Source organism: Lissotriton vulgaris, chromosome 2_1, assembly GCF_964263255.1.
Source record: "Lissotriton vulgaris chromosome 2_1, aLisVul1.2, whole genome shotgun sequence".
Classification (NCBI taxonomy): domain Eukaryota; kingdom Metazoa; phylum Chordata; class Amphibia; order Caudata; family Salamandridae; genus Lissotriton; species Lissotriton vulgaris.
The window spans coordinates 611,991,380-612,009,794 of NC_141687.1; positions in this window are offsets into that span (position 1 = coordinate 611,991,380).

The following is an 18,415-nucleotide window of genomic DNA, read 5'->3' on the forward strand; positions in this document are numbered from 1 at the left end:
TCTAATACAGTTTCTGGAATATCCTTAACACAAAGTAAAACATAATCTGCATAAGAACTGTATCATTGGGCGAGCCAAGGCTGTGTAACTTTATTATGCCATGCATCATATTCTATTTGTTCACTGTACATTTACAGGCCATGACAGTGCCATCAATGAATTGACTTCAACGATGATTGCTCAAATGATGTATATGTCAGTGTCACTTCATATTATATGTACAAATGTGTTTCTCTCAGTCCTGCCCTGTAAGATGAGCGTTGTTTCAATAAACAGATTTTCCATAAAAAGAAAGAAGGGTATCATTGATGGGAATGCCAGTACTATTCATAGAAGCATGAATCAAAGATAATAATGGTTCAATGGCTAAAATTAAAAGTAAGGGGGATAAAGGAGATCCTTATCTAGTGCTTCTAAAGAGGAGAAAAGGTAACAAAATAATTCCATTAATAAAAATGGTGGCTAAACCATACAGCGCTTTAACCATAGAGATAAGTGTACCAAAAACAAATTTTTGCATAGCTCTGAAATGAAATTTCCAATTAACCTTATCAAAAGCTTTTTCAGATTCTAAAGCTAATAATCCTATGGGACATTTAAATTTCTTTAGGGAGGCAAGCACATTGGAGAAAGTCCAGTTACCAGAATTGTAGCATAGAATTTGCAGTTTTGATAAATCAATTACATGGGGCAATAATTAGGGATTAAAATAGGATCTTATCTGTATTAGGAAGAACGATAATTGTTGCTACTTTAGGAGATACTTCCCCAGAAGCTTTAGTTGCGAACTCCTGAAACAAAAATAGCAGGAGTCGCAGAAATGTGATTGCAGCTGAGACGGAATTACATCTGAGACGGAAGTGCAGCTGATCAGCACAGCATGGCATGGAGCTTAGGACTCTGAAACATGAGTGCAAAATAGCCGAGAGAGCCTGGCGTACTCGTGGCTACTGTCCCGTTCACAAGAACGCTCTCAGAGCAAAACAAAGGCTCTGCTATACAGCTATTGGAGACGCCAAGGGACACCACTATGCCACTCGCATTGAGCGAGCCAAAAACAATTCTAAAGAGATTTTCTCTATTGTTCAAAGCTTTCTGGCCTTTTGTGCTCAGGTGGCTGCCACACCTGTCTCAGATACTTGGTGTAACTCCATGGCGGCATTCTTCAAGGATAAAATAATCAGTATTCAGGTTTCGCTATCCATCTCTCCAGGGAATCACAGTGTGGTGTTATCCTTACCTATCAGTAGGGTTGAGCCACCCTCCACCTTTTCGGGTTTTGGGCAAGTTGATTCTGCCAGCTCCCTTAAAATCTTGAAGGCCCTTAAGTCCGGCTCTCCCAACGACCCCTGTGCTGCTAGGCTCTTGTCCGACCTGGCTGATACCGTAAATACAGAGGTGAATTTCATGATCAATAAATCACTCTGTACGGCTTCTGTGCCCACGGCCTGGAAACATGCCCTGATTCTTCCTCTGCTTAAGATGCCGTCTTTAGACCCTTCAGCGCCAGAGAACTATCGTCCTATCTCGCTGCTACCAAGTTTGGCGAAAGTTTGTGAGAAGGCTGTCACCTTCCAACTCACTGAGTTCGTTGAGTCGGGCTTTCGTGCTGCTCACAGCACGGAATCCGCCTTGTTGGAGGTTGATGAGGCAATTCGGCGGTGTCTGGATGCCGGCGGGAGAGCAGCATTGGTTATGCTTGATCTCTCGGCAGCATTCATCACTGTCTCTCGTGCCATGCTCCTCAATCGCCTATCTGATATAGGCATTGCGGGCAAGGCTCTGCATTAGATTAGTTCCTTCCTTGAGGGCCGGCAGCAGCAAGTCTGGCTTCCCCCGAGTGCCTCTATGTCCTTGCCGGTGTCCACGGGGGTGCCACAGGGTTCATCTCTTAGCCCCCTCCTTTTTAACATCTATGTGACTCCGCTCGTGTATCTTGCGGAGTCACTGGGGGCTAAGGTTATGGCTTACGCCGATGATACCCAGTTGCTGTTTACTTGGCATAAGGTGGATGACTCTGTTGGGATGGCCCAACACTGTTTATCCTCTGTCTTTCACTGGCTGGCCAATGTTCAGCTGAAATGTAATGAAGGCTAAGTCTAAGGTGTTGTTGTTTGGCTCCTTTCTTTCGGATTTCAGAGAGAGGCTTTGGCCTCCGGGTTCTCCTCGGCCTTCTGAAAGAATTGGTGCAGTAAAAAACCTTGTTGTCTGGTTCGACCAAAACCTGAACTTTGTGACGCATGTGAAGAAACTGGCAGGCACCTGCTTCGGCATACTTAAGAGCATGAGGAAGTTCCTCCCCCTCTTGCTGAGTTCATCCAGAGAAACAGTGGTCCGTGAGCTAATTTTGTCCCACCTGGACTACGCCAATGCCCTCCTGGTTGCCTACACTGGGTTTCTGGTCAAAAAATTGCAGGTGGTGCAAATTTCTGCTGCCAGACTTCTTATGGGTTTATATCCCAGAGACAGTGTACGGTCACATTTGCGCGCCCTACACTGGCTGACAGTTGAATCACGCCTGAAATTCAAAATGTTGACCATTGCTCATCGGGCCCTGTATGGGACTGGCCCCATATACCTACAAAAGAGATTCGCTTTCAATTTGCCAGGGCGACTGCTTCGGTCTTCCGCCCAATGGCTGATGCAGACCCCGAAGTTCAAGCGTCAGCGTCTCGGTGGCAATTCCTTTGTGTGCAGGGCTGACCTGGCCTGGAATTTGTTGCCTTTAGCCTTGGGGACCATTCAAGACCCTTTGATGTTCAAAAAGAAACTCAAGACTTTGCTGTTTTAATCAGATGAACGGTCATCTCTTTCTTTCAGGAGCTAGCGCCGGGACACTTCTAAGTAGCTGTGTGCTTTATAAATTCATCATCACATAACATAACCCCGGCACGGAGCGGAGTGCCTGCTACCACAAAGCCGAAACCACAAGCTGCAAGTAGGGCCGAGCCGAAAAGCCGCGAAGACTCCTCCTTGCATCTCCAGCTGGGAGACGGGAAAGCAGCGAATACCGCACCGCACCCTTGCATCTCCTGCTTGTAAGACGGTGAGACACGGGGGGCGAAGCTGCTAGGGGATAGAGCCAAGGCATTGCCTGACCCATCACCTGACCCAGCGCCATTGCCACACCCAGCGTTGGCGACCAGTCTTAGGCTAGTGCCACTTGCGGGGTTGGTGCAGGCAACTCCTTGCTCACCTCGCCTGATTTCCACCAGAGTGTTCTGTCGGGTACTCTTTGGTTCTTCCGGATAGCTCCCACACCACGGGACTCACCACGGGATGAATTTACTGCAGATACAGCAGACATAGCCTTGGGGGACCTGTAACCCTGAAAAACTGGTGGTTCACTGACCACACACCCAACAGGTCAGGTAATAACAGGTGAGGGCGGTGTAGCGGTCGCACCACAGAGGGTGAGCTTGGGCCCCCTGCAGAAGTGGTTCAACCAGGTCTGGGCTTGGCGGCAGCCAGCCCACAGACTTGGTCATTACGCTCATCTTTGTTAAACTTGCTCCATATACTACCAACCAGAGAGGGTGGCCAGTGGGTAGAGGTCTGGTCCAGGCTGGTTTAGGTTACTGGAGCAATTGAGCCAATGAAGATTCAAGGAACTCAACAGCACAGGAAATTAATTCCTTGCAAGTTGGTTTAACATGGCCAGGTTATTAATGGTCAGAAGACAGGCGGACTAGGCTGAGAGAGTCGTGGAGTCCCGGACCTTAGAGCATCGCATAAACCGCGTGGTGGCAGCAAAGCCTAGGAGGACAGGCAGACTAGGCACCCTAGGTCAGAGAGGTGGTCAGAGAGGCAGCCAGAGAGGCAGAGTAATTGGCTAAATAGGGCTAAAGAGATTAAATAAAAGCTTGAGCCAAGTGTTCCCCTCTCCTGGTCTGGGTTGTGAATGCGAGTAAGAAGGCCTCAAATAGGTGGAAGATGCCATCTAGATGCCTGCGCTCTTGTAGGCCAATTGTATTTACAGAGGTAAGTGCGGAGCCTTCTTCCGGATCAGTTGAAAGTGAGATCGATTGCCCTAGCTCTCTTAAATTACACAAAACCATCAAGCGTAAGCAGCCACAAGATCATCTTCCTTATTGAAATCTCAGCCTAAGGTGTTAGCAATGTTAACTAAGGGGTTGAGAAACAAGTCATTGCGGATTACCAAAGAGGGGATGTCCATTAGTATGGCTATTGTGGATGAGTCAAGTACTGTTATGGTCATCTCACAGTTATTAGTTCCGCACCAGAGTAAGTCCATTGCGCAGAAGTTGATGGAATCTCCCATATTTACTTAACCTACCCATTTTATTGAGCATCGTTCGTTGAACGCATTGGTTGAAAATATAGAAATGGACATGTCTGATGCTAAGGGTAATTTTGAAATAGCAGAGGCTGGTAAAAAGTCGTCGCCTGAAATTGTTGCCTCGCAGAAGACGAGGAGCGACCCTTGACCCTTCCAGGTAGCTCCGCACAGCACCGCCTGTGCCCGTTCCCTCCCTCGCTGTCCCCGTGTCTCTCTGCCTGGTTTCCCTTCTGCTCCCTTCGCTGCCCCTGTGTCTCTCTGCCCAGTTTTCCCTTCTGCTCCCCTAACGGCCCCTGTGTCTCGATGCCCGTTTTTGCCTTCTTTTGTCTAGCTGCCCCTGCATTTCTGTGACCTTTCTGCCTTCTGTGCCACTCGTTTCCCACCATTGTTTGTGACATTTCTGCCCTTTCTTGTGACCTTTGTGGCACTTGATCCCCCCCGTTTTTTGTGACCTTTTCTGCCCTTTCTTGGGACCTTTCTGTCTCTGTGCCATGCGTTTCCCCCCATTTTTTGTGACCTTTTCCGCCCTTTCTTGTGACCTTTGTGCCCTCTGTGCGACTCGTTTCCCCCCGTTTTTTGTGACCTTTTCTGCCCTTTCGTGTGACCTTTGTGCATCTGTGCCACTCGTTTCCCCCCGTTTTTTGTGACCTTTTTCTGCCCTTTCTAGTGACCTTTGTGCATCTGTGCCACTCGTTTCCCCCCGTTTTTTGTGACCTCTTCTGCTCTTTCTTGTGACTTTTGTGCCTATGTGCCACTCGTTTCCCCACGTTTTTTGTTACCTTTTCTGCCCTTTCTTGGGACCTTTCTGCCTCTGTGCCACTCGTTTCCCCCGTTTTTTGTGACCTCTTCTGCTCTTTCTTGTGACCTTCCTGCCTCTGTGCCACTCGTTTCCCCCGTTTTTTTTGACCTTTTTCTGCCCTTTCTTGTGACCTTTGTGCATCTGTGCCACTCGTTTCCCCCCGTTTTTTGTGACTTTTTCTGCCCTTTCTTGGGACCTTTCTGCCTCTGTGCCACTCGTTTCCCCCGTTTTGTGTGACCTTGTCTGCCCTTTCTTGGGACCTTTCTGCCTCTGTGCCACTAATTTCTCCACATATTTTCTGACCTTATCTGCCCATTCCTGGGACCTTTATGCCTCTGTGCCACTTGTTTCCCCCTCAATGGTTGTGACCTTTTGCCTTCTGTTCTCTTTGTCGCCCCTCGCCGCTGCATCCACGCCCCCCTGACTGCCCATTCGCTGCCTCCACCTCCCACCTCCCAGCTGCTCCTCCACCCCCACCTCCCCATATAGGCCGGCCTCTGCGTGGTGAGAAGAGTGACCCTTGACCCTTCCAGCCCGCACGCCCTGACCTCCACCGACTACATCCTCCTCTGAGACCTGAACTTTCATCTTGAGAACAACAAGACAACAACTCCACAACCCTGATCGATAACCTCGCCAGCCTCGGACTGAGACAACTCGTTACAATGCCCATCCACTCCGCCGGCCACAGGCTCGACACCTTCTTCTCCTCAAGCCCGCACGTCTCCGTCAGCCACACCACCGAACTCCTCTGGACCGACCACCGCTGCATCCACTTCACCTTCCAGAAACCCACCACACACCACCACGCCCAACAGATCCCCTGCCACTGCTGGAGAATAAAATCACCGAAGACCAACTACATGCAAACCTTGCTTTCAGCCCACCCACGAACCCTCCAACACCGATGTCGCTGCCCACAACCTCAGATGCTGGATCGAGGCCTGCGCCAACACCCTCACACCGCTGAAGAAACCCCCACTCCACCACAGAGACAGCAAGAGGGCCATCTGGTTCACCCCAGAACTTCTAGATTCCAAGCAAGCCTGCCAGAAACTAGAGAAGAAATGGCACAGTGAACAAACTCCAGACAGCCACGCAGCACACAAGGACGCCGTCTGCAACCTCCACCACCTCAACAGGGCTGCCAAGAAGACCTCCTTCAAAGACCACCTCGACAACAATGCACACAACAGCAAGGAGCTCTTCAACATCGTGAAGGAACTCTCCAACCCCAGCTCCAACACCCACGACATCCCGCCGTCACAAGCCCAGTGCGACTACCTCGCCACCTTCTTCCACTGCAAGATAGCAGACATCCATGACAGCTTCAACACCCAGACAGCCCCAACAGACAGCAACACAACAGACCCTCCCCACACCATCGACCACATCCCCTTTCTAGCCTGGACCCACGTGAGCGTCGATGACACCATCAAGACCATGAGCACAATCCACTCCGGCTCACCGTCAGACCCATTCCCGCACCACGTCTTCAACAAAGCAAGCAGCTCCATAGCACCCCACCTATGCAACGTCATCAATCTCTCCCTTGAGACCGCGACCAGAGAGCTGGAAACACGCTGAAATCAACGCCCTACTCAAAAAACCCAAGGCAGACCCAAGAGACCTCAAGACCCATCTCTCTGCTCCCCTTCCCGGCCAAGGTCATCGAGAAAATCATTAACAGACAGCTAACCCGATACCTCGAAGAGAAACGAATCCTGGACCCTTCCCAGTCAGTGCTTCGCAGCAACCACAGCACCGAGACCACCCTCATCGCCGCCACCGACGACATCAGGACCCTGCTAGACAACAGGGAGACTGCAGCACTCATCTCCTAGACCTCTCCGCCGCCTTTGACACCATCTGCCACCGCACACTACGCGCACGCGTCCACGTGCCTACAACAGACCCAAGACCTGCTGACCTTCAGGAGGATACTAAAGACCTGGCTGTTCGATCAGTAGCGGCCCCCAGCGCCTTGAGTCCCTCGCGGGTATGTAGTGCACTTAACAAATGACTGATTGATTGATTGGAGCATGGTGGTTATAACTGGCACCGCAACTGCGGAGGAGTTAAATTTAGGATTGTCTTCATTCAGGGGGTTGTCTCAGATACCCCAGGATGATCACCACGAAGCTGAATGTAGTTTGGCCCCTGGGGACTTAGAGGACATCACTTTGCCGGATATAGCTCTATCCTTGGTGAAAAATCAAGAGTTGGAGGCCAAATTAAAATCACTGAACGCTCAAGAGGCAAATTTGAGAATGTCAACAGACTGTCAAGTCAAGTCAAGTCAAGTCAAGAGATTTGTATAGCGCGCTACATACCCGGAGGGTCTCAAGGCGCTTGAAGAAGGGTGGGGAGTTACTTGTCGAATATCCACGTTTTGAGTTGCTTTCTGAATGCTAGGTGGTTCTGAGTAAGGCGAAGGTGAGTGGGAAGTGAGTTCCAAGTTTTAGCTGCTAGGTAGGAGAAGGATCTACCTCCCATGGTGGTTTTGTTGATGCGAGGTACAGTGGCAAGGGCTTGGTTGGAGGATCGTAGCTGGCGGGAGGGGGTGTAGAAGGATAGTCGCGTGTTGAGGCATTCGGGTCCAATTTCGTAGAGTGCTTTGTGTGCGTGGGTTAGGAGCCGGAAAGTGATCCTCTTATTGACGGGGAGCCAGTGGAGGTTTTTCAGGTGATCAGAGATGTGTTCTTTACGCGGGATGTCTAATATGAGCCTGGCTGAGGCGTTCTGGATGCGTTGTAGTTTTTTCTGGAGTTTTGCGGTGGTGCCGGCGTAGAGGGTGTTTCCGTAGTCCAGTCGGCTCGTGACCAGAGCGTGGGTGACTGTTTTTCTAGTTTCGGTAGGGATCCAGCGAAATGTTTTTTTGAGCATGCGAAGAATGTTGAAGCAAGATGAAGAAACGGCGTTGACTTGTCTGTTCATCGAGAGTGAGGAATCCAGGATGACGTCCAGGTTCCGTGCGTGGTCCGTCGGGATGGGTGCTTTTCCAAGGGCCTCTGGCCACCAAGAGTCGTCCCAGGCGGAGGGGGAGGTACCTAAGATGAGGACTTCTGTTTTGTCTGAGTTCAGTTTCAGACGGCTGTGCTTCATCCATTCGGCTACTTCTTTCATTCCTGCGTGTAGGTTGGTTTTGGCCGTGTTAGGGTCTCTGGTGAGTGACAGGATCAGTTGAGTGTCGTCGGCGTAGGAGATGATGTTGAGGTTATGTTGGCGTGCGATGGCCGCGAGGGGGCTCATGTAAACGTTGAAGAGGGTGGGACTGAGAGAGGACCCTTGAGGTACGCCGCAGATGACTTCAGTAGCCTCTGACTTGAATGGTGGAAGGCGGACTCTCTGGGTTCTTCCGGAGAGGAACGAGGTGATCCATTCCAGTGCTTTTCCTTGGATTCCGATATTTCTGAGGCGCTGTAGAAGGGTGCTGTGGCAGACTGTGTCGAAGGCTGCGGAGAGGTCGAGGAGGATGAGGGCGACTGTGTCTCCATTGTCCAGTAGAGTTCGAATGTCGTCTGTTGCTGCTATGAGGGCGGTTTCGGTGCTGTGCTTGGCTCGGAAGCCGGACTGTGAGGAGTCGAGGGATTTGTTGATTTCGAGGAATGCGGCGAGCTGGTTGTTGACAGCTTTCTCGATGACTTTGGCCGGGAATGGAAGGAGTGAGATAGGGCGATAGTTTTTGAGTTCGGTGGGGTCAGCTGTGGGTTTCTTCAGGAGGGCGCTGAGTTCGGCATGTTTCCAGCTTTCCGGGAAGGTTGCGGAGTTGAGGGAGCAGTTGATGACGTCTCGGAGGTGCGGTGCAATAATGGAGTCTGCTTTGTTAAAGATGTGGTGAGGGCAAGGGTCAGTGGGGGATCCTGAGTGGATAGAGTTCATCAGACGGATGGTGTCCTCAGTGGAGATTGGCTTCCAGTCATTGAGGATGTTCAGGGGGGGTGGCGGTCCTGCAGGGGATTGGGTGGGTTGGTCTCCGGGTTGGTTGTCGAAGCTGTTGTGGATGTCTGCAATTTTGTTGTGGAAGAATGAGGCTAGGGAGTCGCAGAGGGCTTGAGAGGGGGTGATGTCGTTGGAGTTGGCTGAGGGGTTGGTAAATTCCTTGACGATGTTGAATAATTCCTTGCTGTTGTGGGCGTTGTTATCTAGACGGTCCTTGAAGGCTGCTTTCTTGGCATTTCGGATTAGTTGGTGGTGTATGCGGGTGGCGTTTTTGAAGGCGTCCTTGGTGCTGGTGGTTGGGTCTTTTTTCCAGGTCTTCTCGAGGGAGCGACAGAGTTTCTTGGATTTCTTAAGGTCATCGTTGAACCAGGAGGCCTTCTTGCTGCCTAGTTTGATTTGTCGTTTTTTCAGTGGTGCTAGGATGTCGGCGCTGTTGGATAACCATTGGGTGAGGTTGGTGGCTGCTTTGTCTGGGTTTGAGGAGTGGGCGGGGGGCTTTTGAAGAAGCGATGAGGAGATCTGGTCGATGGTGATTTTGTTCCAGTTTCTTTGCAGAGTGACAGCTAGCTGTCCACAAATGCCAGCTATGTAAAGCAGTTCTCCTTCAAGTGTTGGTCTTTCTCGTATATTGGAGACATTGAACTCTGAGGGGACCCTAAGCAAGGGTGCACAGGACATATGGCCATTAATGAATGAGGGTTCCAATTGGAACGAGGATGAAAATGGGAATAGGGGAGGGAGGGATAATTTTTAAATCTTAAATGCATTAGAGAGGATTTTGTCTTCAATTTAAACTTTGTTAGAAAAATGTACTATTAACTCTGACTATTTATTGGGTGTGTAGCCGAGCCTGCCAAGATGGCGGCAGCACTTCCATAGCGCTCCACTCGGCAGCCCGCAATGTCGCCCAAACCCGACAACAACTTGCTCCTTAGGCCACCACAGCCACTGCACATGTAAGGAGCACCCGATGGACCCATGTGGGCAGCAGAACCGATGCCTCTGAGGATGATAGGGCTCAGACGGGGTCGCGGCCGTGCTCACAAAATAGCGGCGCGCGATGGATGCTGAACGCTCCCGCGGCTGCATTAAGTCTTGGAGACGGGGCCGGGAGATTGCTGCCATCCGGACCTCGCGGCAATTACCCATCCCGATCGTGCAGCCCCCCATGTGGGTACATACACCGGAACAGCCCAGGTGAGAGCGCTGCAGTAGTGGACCGCAGACCCCTACACACAGCGATCACCGTGCAAGGGGGGGTCCCCACCTGCGGAGACACAGTGACTGCACCAGGGCCTACCGCTCCAAGCCTATAGAGAGCCCGCGCAAGGCACCCTCTGCCAGGGTGGGTTGTGCAGTCGGGTTAGCAGCCGGGCACCAGTTAATCCTCCACGCCACCAGTGATCACCCCTGGCACGGCGGTCCTGAGACCCCGTTGGAACCAAGAGTCGGGAACCTGGGCTGCGCGAGAAGGGGCCCTCATCCGACAAGGTGCCGAACCGAAGCCAGGCCTGTTTACATTGCTACCGTGGAGCACCAATGCCAGGCACCCTCCCCCGGCACAGCACCAGGCCTCGAGGTGTGCATAGGGGGGAGTTACAACTGGGTGACAGGCAGACACCGGCGCATTATCCATGCAGCCAGCCTCAGCCCAGCACGTAGCGGCCCTGCGCCTCAGCCGGGGACTCGGACCACACGAGGGGGGGCCCCTATTTGAAGAAATGCCGCACTGACACCCGGGCTCACTACAATACTCCTACAGAGCACACACACAAGGCTCCCTCCCCCGGCACAACATCAGGCCTCAAGGTGTGCGGGGGGAGAGAATACCGGGCAACAGGCGGGATCCAGCACATTCTGCATGTCACCAGCAATAGCCCATCACGCAGTGGGCCTACAACCCCGAGGGAAGCCCGGAACCTGAGTCTGTAAGGGGCGGCAGACCACGAGAGCACCTCAGAGGCCTGGTCGAGGGGGGAAGTGATCATCGTCCCCGATAGTGGAAACGCCAAAAAATTGGTGCGGAGTGAAAGGCATCAAGACGACCGACAGCGGAGGCCCAGCACAGGGGTGCCTCCAGCAGTAATCTGTGACCCACTCTGGGACCTGGCAGGGTATGACACTAAATGGAAAGACAGAGGGATAGGGTGCTGGACTGATGCTGTGCACGGGGGCCCACGGGGCACCTCAGACGACACACGGAGACCCCTCCACCGTAGTGGAGGGCCCAGAGTAGAAATGACACGCAACAAAAGGTGCACAAAGAGCACCCCTACAGACATCTGCCCTGGGGCTACCGCCGGCCCCAGACAACGCTGAACCCCCCACAAGGATCCAAGGAGGAGTGTCCAGACACTCCTCACTACAGTTTCACGGAGTGATCCACCCCCGGTAGCACTCTCACCAGTCAGCACAGGGAGCATCCCAGGCAGGTCGGTGGCCCTCGCCCGTCAGCGACCGGATAACAGTTGGCAGAAATGAGCAGTCTAATGGCGGAGGACGCCTCACTGGGGATACAGACCCCGACCGACAGTGGCCCACTGGACCTCCATAGAAGAAGAAGGACACAAGAATCTACCGGTGACTGCTGTCGAGGGGCGTGATCACTATGGGGCACCAACGTGCAACGGGCACTTCGCAGGCCTCAGGACTCCCGAGAACAACATCCCCGGTGCCTCACCCCATGCCACGACCTCGGTGCCCCTGTCGAATAAACTGGACAAAGTCCTTGCGGCTATTGAACACTCAAGGGTAACCATGGAACACAAGTTCGGAGAACTGGCTACAGACCTCAATTTGCTCTGAGATGATCACAGAAAACTGGTGGACAAAGTTAAGCAAGGAGAGAAAACATTACATACTCTGGAACCACAAATACAACAACAACAAGACACCCTGGCGGACCTGAAATACAGAGTAAAGATCCTAGAGAGCAAAACGGATGATTTAGAGGGACGGTCCCGCAGAAGCAACATCCGCATTATTAATCTTCCAGAGAGAGTGGAGGGGGCCAACCCTCTCAGATACATATCAACATGGATCGCGACATTCACACAAGCGAAGGACCTGACCCCATTCTTCTCCGTAGAAAGGGCACATCGGGTACCGGCCCACATACCACTGCCGGGGTCGCTGCCCAGACCATTTCTCCTAAAACTGCTCCATTATCAAGTCAGGGATGCTATCCTCCGGGTGGCAAGACGACAGGGAACACTCAGAGTAGAGGACAAACAAGTCATGCTATTCGGCGGTCAAATGCCTCTTGTGCCAAAAGAACATCCAATATGCTCTTCTGTTCCCGGCCCGACTTAAGATCATACATGATGGAAATACCCACTTTTTCTCGGATCCTGCAGAGGCCAGCGGCTGGGTAGAGCAGCACCTGTCACAAGTAGACATCCCCAGAAGGGCGCAAACCTATCGACCGGCAGGCCAACAGCGACGGCAGCAGAAAAAAGTCACACTAACACAACTGAGCTCGCATTCGGACTCCTCTAACAAAAACTCTCCCGATGTCGACCAAATCATAGCAGAGCGCCGAAGGGCACTGCAGGCGGCTACAGGGATGGGACCCCCGGGGGACAGTTCGGACTGTGAGAGAGGCCCGCATCTCTTCACTTCAGAGGAAGAGGGCAGTGACACAAATACTCTCGTCGATGCTTCAATGACACCACCAATAGTGACCCCCCCAAACGGCAGACACTCTGATCTGATACACCCGGAACGGAATAACACCAGTCCTACATGCAAGAAGAAGAAAGGCGGTACACAGAAGAACACTGCACCAGACGCCAATGGCTGGCATAGTCTTGGTTGGGCACTATCAAAACACAGTCAATGAGCGGGTAGCTGCAGCGACAGCGGCGGAAGGAGGCGCACGGCCACTTCCCCCACGCAACAAACTAAAGTTTGCACATGACGTGCAGTTTGGATGTATCGCCCCGAGCGTTAGGTCCTATGAGTTGGGACAGTTTCCCATTGGTTCACTTGATCTCCCCTGTATTTCACATTCCCACCACACCCCCCAGAGGAGCACACACATAACATAGACTATCTTGGTTCAGGGACCAGTGGCAGGAAGAATATTTATTTATTGGGTGTGTTACGGTTCTATTGCTATTCAGTGAGGAGAGGGCACGAAAGAGGGTGGAGACCCCAGGCCACAAGAAACACCACCTAGTTACTAAACGCAATGGCAGCCCAGATCCCTAATACGGACCTGAAGAGTATTACGTTAAATGTCAGGGGCATGCACACAGCAAATAAAAGGTTCGCGATTTACGCCTACATTGAAAGACAACACGCCCAAATTGCTCTCCTACAGGAGACTCACCTGACGGCAACGGGGGTGGATCGCCTACGTAAGAAATAGCGAGGTATTATATGTTCTACAACATACTCCGAATTTGCCTGGGGAACCCAGATCTGGGTAAGGCCGGGGGTTCCCTTTCGAGAACAATCCCGAACGGTAGACAAAGACGGCAGATACTCCATACTAGCCGGACTCCTCGAAGGTAAGGAAATACTGGTTGGAAGTATTTATGCCCCAAATATAGAACAGGATCAATATTGGGCCTGCCTTACTGGAGCATTAAGGCAATATACATCACTGCCTTGGCTGTTGGGAAGGGATTATAACTGCACAGTAGACATCAACTTAGATAGGTCTTACCCCCCTTGGATATGGTCCCCAGCGCGGAAACAGACAGAGAAATTCTAAACATGGGTTACCCACTGGTCATTAGCAGATGCCTGGTGGGAGAAGAACCCAAATATAATAGTATATTCCTTTTATTCTGCCCCGCTCAACCTCAGGGTACGACTAAACAGATTCCTTTGCTCCACAGCGCTGCACCCCCAAATACAACACGCAGACTATCTAGGCAGAGTACTCTCTGATCACGACCCACATTCAGTGATGCTCAGATGGAGACCACCCCACCCTCCTGTGCCCACTTGGAAATTGCCCCAGGAGTGCCTCACTGATCAGGTGTTCTGTCACACACACAGCGACCACATACAGGAATATTTCTCACTAAATACAGGTACAGCCTCCTCCAGATCAATTGAATGGGACGCGTTTAAGGTTGAAGCTAGCGGCCACTGGATACAGCACATAGTAAGAGTGCGAAAAACTCCAGAGCAATCACTGCAAGCAGCGGAAACAAAATTAGCGAACCTCACCAAAGGCATTGACAAAGGGGAAGCTACCCCAGAGAAAGCGGCGACGGCAAAAACAACATACACAGAAACCATGAGTGACCTACGTAAATACAATTTTAGGGCGTATGCCGCCAGAGCCCATCGAGAGGGAAATAGGGTGGGAACACTCCTAGCCTAGCTAGCAAAACAGGATACAAGCATACAGCTGATAACAGAACTGATAGATGAGACAGGGGCCCTAGACAGTCACAAGTAGGTGTACTGCACATTTTCCACGACTATTATACGGGAATCTATCGGGCTCCACCGCAGCCACACCGACTGGCATTGCCCCAATTATTCCACTCATTGCCTTTACCACGCCTCCCGATGGCAGATAGGAAAGCGTTAGAAAAAAGATAAAATCTCCGGACGTGACCCACGCAATCAGGGCACTGGCACGTCGCAAGTCTCCAGGAATCGACGGCTTTCCTCTAGAATATTATACCACATTTTCAGGTCACCTAACTCCACAGCTTGTATCCATGTATGAAGATGCATTACAGAGAGGTGAACTTCCTGGTTCACTTCTGGAGTCTACCCTGGTCACATTCCTTAAACCACATAGGGATTCCACCCTTCCATTCTCATACAGACCTATGACCCTACTCAATGTGGATTGTAGCATTTTGGGAAATTTTTTAGCAGACCGGTACATTCAAGTCCTCCCTCAATTGATCCATCCAAACCAAAATGGTTTTCTCCCCAGACGTAGTTTTTCGCAGAATATTCGTAGACTCTTCCATATCCAAGACAGAGCAAAAGAAAACTTCCCACGTGCCGCATGCCTAATACTAGACCTCGAAAAGGCCTTCGATCCACTACTATGGCCATACCTATTTGCAGTCCTCCGTAAGGCACGGGTCGGCCCGACTCTGCTGGCATACACAAAACTCCTCTACAGGGGCCTCACGACTAGAGTGAGAGTGGGGAGGTACACCTCAGCTCCATTCCCGCTGGAACGGGGGATGAGGAAAGGGTGCCCCTTGTCTCCCTTCCTTTTCGCCATTGGGGTGGAACCTGTGGCCATCCGTTTGAGACAGGGGTGTGACGAGTGGGGCATCCCAATTGCGGACACAATGCATAGTGTATTACTGTACGCAGATGATCTCCTGATTTACGCGTGGGATGTCACCAGAGATCTCACGCTGATATGGACAATACTACAGGACTTCGCAGAGGTCTCGGGCCTCAAAGTTAATTGGGAAAAATCGTCGATCTTTCCGCTAAGCCCCCACCTATCCCCTTCGGAAATAGCGATTGGGCTACAGATGCTCGGTTGGGAAGCCACGGCACCCCGATACCTGGGAGTGCGACTATATCACTTGCCCGAGAGTCTCTATGAGGGAAATCGCCACAGGACTTTGGCGGGACTGCGTATGGCAGTTGCGTTCTGGAAGACTCTGCCTTTGGCCCCCATAGGAAGGGTATTTCTAGTGAAGATGATTATGGTACCCGGTCTACACTACTCTTTTACTAATCTCCCAGTAATACCATCTTGCTCCTTTCTTCAAGAACTAGATGCGCTACTCACAACCGTAATATGGGGGAGTAGACACAGGGTTGCTCTACACACCCTGTATTTGCCCACGCCGCAGGGGGGTCTGGAAGCCCCCTCCTTTGAAGCTTAATTCCTAGTGGCCCAATTACAGTGGCTGTCCCATTGGATGGCAGAGCCTCACATAGAAGAGACATTTTCCACCAACGGCCGGATTCCTCTTTCGGCCATTCGGAGATTACTGATGCCGGGCACCAAACCTGTGCGTACTCATCCCCTGCTGGTAATGATAGCCCGTAAATGCATGATGCGCATACATCGCATGTCAAGGGGTCAGCCCCTCTACTCCCCATTTCTCCCATTAGTGGGATTCCCTCCGCAGGAGAAATATTTCACCTCTAGCGCCCTCCGCATTTGAAATTCATCATTGGGTCATGTACTCGCAATTTGAGAAATCGCAAAAAATTGCGATTTCTCAAATTGCGATCGCATTTAAGGAATCTCAATTTATTCATGACCCAATAAAAAATTGCGAATTCGCTATTTTTTCCTGCTATTTACCGCAAAGTTAGACTTCGTGGTAAATAGCGAAAACTGAGAAAAATGCACTTTAGTTGTATGTTACACACACACATGTCCTTTGGACATGTGTGTGCGCAACATGAGTCTAATGTCCTGTGGACACCCCTAGCACCCCTGAAATGTAAATTAGACTCATGTTGCGCACACACATGTCCAAAGGACATGTGTGTGTGTAACAAACAACTGAGAAAAATAAGGAATAACTCCCCATTCAATCGGTAAATTTACAGAATCTGTAAAATACCGAATCGGTATTTTTACCGATTCTGTAATTCCCAGATGTAGGTGGGACTCTTCTGAGTCCCAAAGGCCCTACAAATTCGGTATTTTACCACCCAATACAATTGGGTGTTAAAATACCGAATTCAGGTGTGCATGCACATGTGTGCATGCACACCTAGCCATGTGACAGACACGGGATCCCGGCACCGGCGGAGCGCTGTGATATGGTGGCAGGGGGCCCGGGACCCGGCGGTGTGTGAGCTTCTGCCGCAGGGACCCTGCACCGACCACTGGCTGCTCACATCCTGGCGGGAAGCATCGCGGCGCCATTTTGATTAGACTTTCCCTGGTGGGATCTGGTGGCTCCTGTCCTGCTGGTATCGCTCGCCCTGGGCCTGGGCTGAAGGCGGGGGAGGCCCTGCATTGACTTTACACGCTCTGCTTGCCTGGGCATTGGAACCCCGGGACGGGTGATCCCTGCTCCCTCCTGGCACGGAATATCTTCTGGAGAACTATCACACGGATATATCGACAGGCGGTGAGGCCTCTGAGGGTTTCTTGGACAGAGGGGGAGAGATCGTACCCCTGTATGGGCTGGACAGTAGGGGAAATCGCCCCATCTACAGATCCGGAGATCCCATAGCGACCTTTCATCTTGAATTTCTGGGGAGAGAGGGCCGCCCCGGCCGCGTGCTACACCCGGACCACCACAATGTCCAATACGCTGCGCAAAGGGCGTCCGGGGAAGGATGGTGCCTCTAAATCCTCGCAGGAGCCGGCATCTCCGGGAGCCAGTGGCTCGTCGAGGCAATCGGACGACGAGGCGCCTGCAACTAAGGCCTTTATGTCTGAGCTCTTTGCCTCCATAAAGAGGATATTTCTGAACTCCGCTCACAATTGGCGTCGGACCTCCGGGAGGTGCGGAGAGATGTGGATGGAATTGGCGAGAGGGTGGCGACACTGGAGGACCATGACCTGAGTGTGGCGAACGATGTGCACCAGCTACAGCAAGACATCATCCGTCTCACGGAACAGAACTTGGATTTGCAGACCCACACGGAGGACTTGGAAAACCGTTCCCGAAGGAACAACATCCGCATCCGCGCAGTGCCGTGGGACGGTGAGGCGGGGGACCTGGGTGGCTATGTTCAGGCCTTGTTCTTGCAGATTCTGGATGAGGAGGATGTGCAGGAAATTAGGATGGATAGAGTGCATAGAGTGGGGTTGCCCAGGCGAGGAGGGGGGCCCCCTCCTGACATCCTCGTTTGTGTACACGATTTCCAAGTGAAAGAACGCATCCTGCGTAAAGCCAGAGCTATCACATCACTGCAATTCAGGGACCATCGTCCGCAGCTCTACCAGGACCTAGCAGCCTCAACGCTACAGAAGAGAAGGGAGTTCCGTCCCGTGACCTCCTTCCTGCGGGAACGCAACATCTCCTACTCCTGGGGGCACCCCTTCGGGATCATCTTCCGCTGGCAGAATAGGCTGGCACAGATTCGCTCTCTCCAAGTGGCGAAGGACCTACTGGGCCTGGACGACATCGCGCCCTCTCAGGGGGCGAGCACTTCACCATCGTGGAGGCGTCATCGTTCTTCCTCCTGGCACAGAGTGGGTTCATCTCCAGACCGGCGGCGGCCGGACCGCGCTGCCAGCTTGCAGGAAAGGGGAGACGCGGTGGCTTCTGTGGCCTCAGCGACTTTGGCAGATTCTCAACAGAGCTCTGGAGCGGCATGATTCCTGACCTAATGGCGGTTTGGCGCCGGAGGGGCACCGGCCCTTAGACTCCGGGGGTATGGTTGTACTTTTGGAGGAGACACCCCGGACCGTGGCCTTGGGGGTCACCGAGTTGGTACCCCTGCCCCGACTC